Genomic DNA, 7,687 nt, shown 5'->3' on the forward strand with positions numbered 1-7,687 from the left:
CCTAGTGTGCGGAGGAAGGGAGGCACCATTCACCGCACCAGGAGAAAGAGAGAGAGAGAGAGAGAGAGAGAGAGAGAGAGAGAGAGAGAAGGAAAGAAACGAGAGGAAAGACTGAGAAAAAGAGATAGTGCACACACCGTGCAGTGACTCACTGAGTCACCAGGGTGAGTCTAGCTCCGATTTTAGCCTTCGAACCTCTGAGGTCAGTTGTCTATTTAATCCCTCTTGTGATCTTCTGTAGGAGATAGATTTCAATCAAAATTTTCATCCAAACCTTCAATCAAACTTGAAGTTCCAAAACATGGGTAGACTCCGACCGAGTCGACTCAGTAAAAGAGTAACACTGAACTCGCTTTCTGGCTAAGATTTAGATGTTAATCAAGGTAAGTCAGCCATTTACATGACAAATTATGTTAAGTTTTAATAATTAGTTGAACTTACACATAGATTAAACCCTAATCATATGATTTGCATAAATCTATGGTTGAAGTTGAATTTAAAGTGCGTGCGCCAAGTTCTAACAACATGAGAAGGCATTTCAAAGTAAGAGGTGAGGGATTCCTTTAAGCTTACCTTAATTTAAGTTGATATAAATTATCTTACTTTTTACGTGCTTTTGCTTTTATGATATTATGATTCTCTCCCTGCAGTTGTTAATTTACTACCAACAATTATTTATCCTTGGGAATAATGGTATGATGTTAATTACGAGTGATCTTCATTATTTTTATGTGGGGCGTTGGATACAAGCCTTGCCCTTGCCGTTACTAATTTTGTTGAGTTAGCCCTTGCTACTCTTCTCTTTGTTGAGTTAGCCATTGTCACTCTCCTCTTTGTTGAGTTGGCCATTACCACTCTCCTTTTTATTAGTTAGCCATTGCCACTCTCCTCTTTGTTGAGTTAGCCATTGCTACTCATCTCCTTTATTATGTTAGTCTTGTGTTATTTACACTACCAAAAAATTGAGCAAACGCTACGGACTATGGTAGCTTTTTGCTACGGATATAAACCGTAGCTATATCTACTACGGATTTAATCCGTAGCTAAAAGCTTGCCACACCATTAATAATTAACGATCGTGTAAAGAGCTTTATAGGGCCCATAAAAATATATGTATTTTATCTAAGCCGTCCATCTATCTTGAAATATTATTTTAGGGCATGAAACCAAAAATCAGGAAGATCGAAGGCTCAACTAGACCACAGAGTAGGAAACATGGAGATTAAATCACATGTGCGTCCTATGGTGTGGTCCACTTGGGCCTTCAATCTACCTGAGTTTTGGGATCATGAACTAAAAAACATTATGAAAATTAATGAATGACATAGATAAACCACATACGTCATGGTGGGCCCCACGTAACCCCTGACAGGACCGTCCATCCGTTATCCTTAAAATTCGACACCCAAAATTAGCGCGCACTCAAAACAGAGCTGCGCCCATCTAAAACCCCAATTCTCTCTCTCTCTCTCTCTCTCTCTCTCTCTCTCTCTCTCTCTCTCTCTCTCTCTCTCCCTCGATCTCTGCTCCTGATTCTTCTTTTTCCCTACCTCACCTACTCCATCTCTCTCATTCTCATCACTCTCTCTCCAATGCATCTCCACCATCTCATTCTCCTCCCTCTCTCTCTAATGAAGCCGTGAAGCTCCTCCCGAAATCACAGCCCTTGCCCTTGTCAAAATCGCAGCCCCTGCTCAAATCGCCTACCCAAATAGTAATCCCAACTCGATCTCACTGCTGCTGCCATAGAGGATAAACCCCCCCTCAAATTTGCCTACCCCTGCCGCTACTTCCAGCCCCATTTCTCTATTGCTGAAGAAGTTAAAGAATCCACAAACAGGTATTTGATTTTCTTTTCCCTTCCTTTGTTTTTAGGGTTAGTGTTTTATATGTTTTCCTTTTTTGAAGGATGGAATCCGTGTACCAGAGATGGTTACATGGATGAAGACTGGGTTTAGATACTCAAATAAACCCCGCCCAAATCTGCCTACCCCTCCCTTTTTTCTTTGCTTTACAGGTATGCTTAGATTAATGTTATCTGTTTGATGAAATGGCTAGATTTCATGCATGCTATCTGTTTGATGAAATGGCTAGATTTCACGCATGCTATCTGTTTGATGAAATGGCTAGATTTCACGCATGTTGATGAAATGGCTAGATTTCACGCATGCTATCTGTTTGATGAAATGGCATGCTAATTGTTTTTTGAAATGACATGTTATCTGTTTGATGAAATGGCATGCTATCTGTTTATGCCATGTTGATGATACAAAAATCTGATAAGATGTAATCCATCCAGACTCATGACAGGACTTATCTTATTTGCAAGGGAAATGGTTTGGTTGAGATGGTGGCCCTGGAATGTGGCAGTTCTGTTTCCCCATAGTACTCATGACAGGGTAAACATGGCAACTGGAACTGTCTGTCGACTTGGCTCTATCAATTATCCTTGATGGACCATTGTAACTTACCTATCGCATAATCCTAGCCATCACTTCTACAATTTTTCTGCACTGAATGTCAACCATATTTTGTTTCGACCTTGTTTTAGAATGATTCAATTGCTCAGATGATTCAAGCAATGTGATTTTCCATCCGGCAGTGGCCACAAGATGAATTATGTCCAATTGCTATTGCACCCTACCCCGTTTACCATGGAGGATGCATGAATCCACCATATACTGGTTTCACCTGCTCTATCCATGGTTTTATGTCAGCATTATGAGGACATATCAGGTCTATTCTGGATAACAGGCTGGGATAACTAGCTATTAAACTATTTAAAGAGGAGTCTCACATGTAACTAGTTGGAAGATGAATTATGGTTTAGCTAGTGCATTAGTGTAATTGCATCAAAGAAGTTCATTGATATCTTCTTTTTATAAAGCAAATCGACTTTTAAAGTAAGCAAAAAGATTTTCCATTATATCTTCTCTTTTTAAAGGAAATCGACTTTTAAATAAGCAAAACATTTTTATTTTTATTTTGGGGAGAACATATGACTGCACTGCATCTTACCTGTCCAAAAGGATTGACCCCGCCTTAAAGAACAACTCTTCCAAAAATTAAGTCGGTCCACTCATCATGTGGGCTAAACCATAGAAAAAAAGGTAGCACCACTGAATTAAGGTATCTGTAACTGTAATGGTGGCCGTAACAACCACCATTGTTACCATTATGATACAGGCAGTGATGACTGTTACGACTTTTTTTTGGGGGATAAAAACCTATATTGTCTCCGTAACGGGTCATTTTGTTTCATAACGACCGTTATAATCTCATAACATGTAATGGTTGCCTCTGTTACTGTAACAGCTGCTATGGCAAACCTTGCTTTGAACTCTGAGCCACTGGCCTATTTTTTTGGTAGATAATCTTCATGGTGGGCCCAACCTTTTAGATGAATTGGATGTCATTCATACATGAGACAATGCCATTATGCTCTAGTTGGATGAATATTTTATTGTCCAACAAGTTGCATTGACACCCAACTAATTGGATGATAGTGTTATTATCCACCTACTGCACAATTGCCTATGTGTCTTGTGTATGTGACATGTAACCCATTGAAAGGTTGCCCCACTGTAATGTAAAGATCAAAACAAATTAATTCATCAGGTGGTTAAGTTGGATGTTGCATGCATGTTGATAATTATGAGCTCATTGGACAATAACACTATGGACCAACTAGTTGTTGTGTGAGGTCTTCTCATGCCCGTTGCTAATATGTGTTTTCTTTTGGAAGATAGTAGCATGTTTTAGTCCTTTTCCATTTGTTATGGTTCCTATGTCCACATGTCTACCCTCTAACTTGTGTGTGCTGGTTGATCCAGACTATCCATTTAATGGACCGCCTCTTAATTGTTCCCATAGCCTAGAAGTCACAACATTATCTTTTCATTATGGGCTGTCTAGATGATCGGCAGAAATTAGAATCTACTGCCCCTAAAAAAAAGGGTGCAGCAAGCAAACAATTGGATCATTCAGTCAATGAAATTTTTGGAAATGGCCCATGAAGGAGTTGAACATCGGTTGAGCAGTTCAGATAAATGTGTTTGTATACCAATTAAATAGAAGATATATATGATTTATATGCTCGCTACTATATAATGTTTAATGTTCATGAACAAGATGTCCCTCTTAACAAATATAATATTATTTTTTTGCAAAAAGAAAAAAGGGAATGAAAAAAAGATGTTTTTTTCTAGTTGTTGTTATTTATACTCTGTATCATTGCAGAATGGTGTTAGAGGGTTGATGCTTGACATGTACGACTTCAACAATGACATTTGGTTGTGCCACTCCTTTGGAAGCCAATGCTACAATTTCACAGCATTCGTAAGTCGCAGCAGATTCCTTTTATATAAATCTAATAAAATGATTGAATTCTGATTAACTTATCTGATTAACAGCAACCTGCTATTAACGTGCTGAAAGAAATTCAAGTGTTCCTTGATGCCAACCCTTCGGAGATCATCACAATCTTCGTAGAAGATTATATCACATCCCCATAAGGCCTAACTAACGTATTTAACGCTGTCGGCCTTAGGAAATTTTGGTTTTCGGTATCAGGGATGCCAAAATGGGCAGGATTGGCCCATCATCGATGATATGATTAGTAAGAGCCAGCGTTTGTTGGTCTTCACCTCAAATCAACCAAGGAGGCTTCTGAAGGCATTGCCTATGAGTGGAGATACGTTGTAGAAAACCAATGTAAGCCCTATTTTCTCTCCTTTCATAAATGTATATCCCATGCAGATCTTGCAGTGGAACTATCATAGATAGACAGATGATTCTTTTTGCTGTAGAAATTTAGTACATGCTTTGCTAAGCCCACGTGCATCCATCCCTGATGTTAGAGCCGTGCATAACATGGACCTTGCCGTGTAGATGATGTGGCCTGAGAATCAAGCTTATACACTCATTGGGCAGGCCACGTGCTTTAGTTGAATGTGGACTCCTGGTAATTCTTTTAAAATGTTCATCGTTCTTTTTAAATGTGTGTTACACCTGATGAGTGAAGTGGCGTGATTTTCGAACCTGGCTATTTATTAGTGTGGACCGCTTGATGCATGCTTTAATGCTCTCTGCAGGTTGGCGAATGCGGCCTCATAAGGAGGTCTGCACTGTTAATGAAATTCAGTAAAAATATAAAATTTCTGTTTTTTCTCCTTGAATCAAATTTGTTTTGGAGATAAAATGAAATTGATATAAAATACATCAAAATAGGAAACATTGTCTAATTTGAATTTCTGATGCACAGGAGTAGAAAACATGTGAAGCTATTGCTGATTCTCTTTTTATTGGTTTTGGTGATTGGGCTGAAACTGCAGATGGTGACAATGGGATGAAGGCGGGTTCTTGTCCTAATCATGCGGATTCATCTCCCATGAACACAACAACAAGATCCCTTGTTTTAGAGAACTATTTTCCTGACAATCTTGATTTAGCAACAGCTTGCAAGGACAACTTAACTCCACTTGCTAGCATGACTAGTACATGTCATGAAGCAGCAAGCAAACGATGGTCCAACTTCATTGCTGTTGATTTCTACAAGGTAATGCATGAGATCTCACTTTCATTAAAGATGGAAATGGAAACATGGAAGCATGATAAAGAATTGTGTTTCTTTTATATGCATTTAGGTATTTGTTCATGGATCCAGGGTGGCGTGGCATCAAGGTACACACAAAAATCTATCTGTTACCATTGATTTATTCTCTCCTATTTCTTCTTTGGCTCTGGAATCTTTATGCAACTCTGACTTCATGGTAATTTCAAAGGTTATTCTTTTTTATGCCAATATGTTGGGTGAGGGGGAGCATAAGATAATGTCGTACATTCGCTTGCAAAGAAATCTACCAGGGTTTAACCCGAATACACAACATTACTTGTAAAGGTTGGTAAATGTCTCCACCTTTTGTCTCAGATATCTAGCTGTCTGCAAGCTTTTATGTCTATTTTCTTGGCTTCTTGACATGACTTTCTGCATTTGTCATTTCAGGATGCTGACTTGATCATGCTTGCACTGGCTACACATGAAGTGCATTTTGCAATTCTTAGTTGGTATGTTAGAAGCTTTGCTCATTAAATTTTGTTCGGTCGATTTTGATTTGATGCTGGATCATTCTTTGGTGAGATTTTGGTTGCTAAAATTCTGTCATCTCACTATGAAATGTATAGATGGTGGATTAGGTTGTTTGTCTTGGGCCACATGATGTTGCCCTTTATTTAAGTCATTAATATTCCTAGTATTTCAATATCTTGGAAACACATCTCACATTCAAAGCGTTTTGGGATCCATTGTGCAGAGAATATCAAAATGGGAGATGATCAAGGTTGATCCGTTGGCAATTACTCAATCTATTAATAGATGCAAGGTACAACACTTTCATAGGGGCTCAATTTCGTTGCATTTTCTCATGAAATGTAACTGATGCCACTATTATACTTTACTTTGCAAATTACAACCCAGTAAAATGCCACTGATGCCACTGTTACCATTATGTAAAGGTTGTTATGGCACACCATGCCTGTAGCTAAAGCTAATGTGGTTGTCATTAGCTGAAGGATAATTGGGTTTCTACCTGCCCATAATCTATATGTTGAATCAACTACCCTTGGTAAGGTGGTTAAAAATAGAGGTTGCTCTATGCAGTGGCCTTTTGGAGTGGTTACATAAACTCATAAGCAATCAATTAATTGAGGAGAAAATGTGGTACTTGATTATTATTTTTTAATGCAATGATAATGAATAGACAATTTTTTTTCCCAGATTCATGGGGCGACCCCTTTCCAACAACTGATCCATATTTGGACTTGGTGGATGTTGCATGTGGGAGGATTAGAGCTGCATATTTCAGATTTAAGCATCTGGTATGTCTCTTGTCAAGAATGCACATGTATAGTTCATCAAACAATACATTATGTGATATCGTGTGCATGATATCTATGTTGTAATTACAGTTATCTATAATAATAATAATTTGTTCATTATAGTGCATTCAAAATAGTTATCATTGTGGTTACAGTTATTCATTATGTGACAGGTTTTCAGGTGAGATGAACGAGTTTCAAAACAAAACAGTCTGCGGTTTTGAGAAGCGATTCCCAGGATGTATGTGTGTTTCAGGGGCCAACTGCACCTTAGAAGCATATAATGGAAGGTAAGGAAAACCCTCGAGTTCCCTTCTTTGAATCATGAAAAGGTATTTGTGTTAAATCCCATACATTGGCAATATTAGGCATGCTCATGAGCAGGACATGCATAATTTCATAAAAATTGATGGAGCAGACCCGGATGTGCGTCGGAGCTATCCGGATATTGAGCGGGGGTCCTTGGAAGGTGGGAACCGCTGTTATGACCATGATGAAGCTGTCCATTTCCTATGGATAGCATTGGAGTGGCCTGGCCATTTGGACAGGCCGTGTTTATGTATTTGGTCGCCATTAATGGAGTAGACCCGGATGTGCGTCGGAGCTATCCGGATGAGCGGGGGTCCCTGGAAGATGGGAACCGCTGTTATGACCATGATGAAGCTGTCCATTTCCTATGGACAGCATTGGAAGGGCCTGGCCAATTGGAGCAGGCCGTGTTTATATCTGTATTTGCAGGGACCACACCCTTATCCTATAACCTAAACCTATTCTCAAATCCCAAAACCTATAACTACAACCTAAACCTTAA

At 39.0% G+C, this 7,687-nt stretch overlaps 1 pseudogene; it reads left to right on the forward strand.

The window, feature by feature from the left end:
- The first annotated feature begins 480 nt into the window (after positions 1 to 480).
- LOC131254246 (PI-PLC X domain-containing protein At5g67130-like) lies at positions 481 to 6,017 on the forward strand (annotated as a pseudogene).
- Positions 6,018 to 7,687: the final 1,670 nt, after the last annotated feature.

The sequence above is a fragment of the Magnolia sinica genome, chromosome 8, assembly GCF_029962835.1.
Source record: "Magnolia sinica isolate HGM2019 chromosome 8, MsV1, whole genome shotgun sequence".
Lineage (NCBI taxonomy): Eukaryota > Viridiplantae > Streptophyta > Magnoliopsida > Magnoliales > Magnoliaceae > Magnolia > Magnolia sinica.